Source organism: Sphaeroforma arctica (genome assembly GCF_001186125.1).
Source record: "Sphaeroforma arctica JP610 unplaced genomic scaffold supercont1.157, whole genome shotgun sequence".
Lineage (NCBI taxonomy): Eukaryota > Ichthyosporea > Ichthyophonida > Sphaeroforma > Sphaeroforma arctica.
The window spans coordinates 31059-31556 of record NW_014040401.1 but is presented as its reverse complement, the minus strand read 5'-3'; positions in this window follow the sequence as shown (position 1 = coordinate 31556).

The window sequence follows — 498 nt, the reverse complement described above, 5'->3', positions numbered from 1 at the left end:
TATATATATATATAGTATATATATATATATATATATATATATATATATATATATATATATATATATATATATATATATATATATATATATATATATATATATATATATGGTATATTGATATCTTGATGTATTGTTGTATTGATGTATTGATGTATTGATGTGTTGATGTATTGAGGTATTGATGTCTTGATGTCTTGATGTCTTGATATATTGATACATTGATGTCTTGATATATTGCTATATTGATGTCTTGATGTCTTGATGTCTTGATATATTGATGTCTTGATATATTGATATATTGATATATTGATGTCTTGCTATATTGATATATTGATATATTGATATATGATATATTGAAATATTGATATATTGATATATTGATATATTGATATTTTTGATATATTGATATATTGATATATGATATATTGATATATTGATATATTGATATATTGATATATTGATATATTGATATTTTATGTAACAACCACTCTTAAGTCA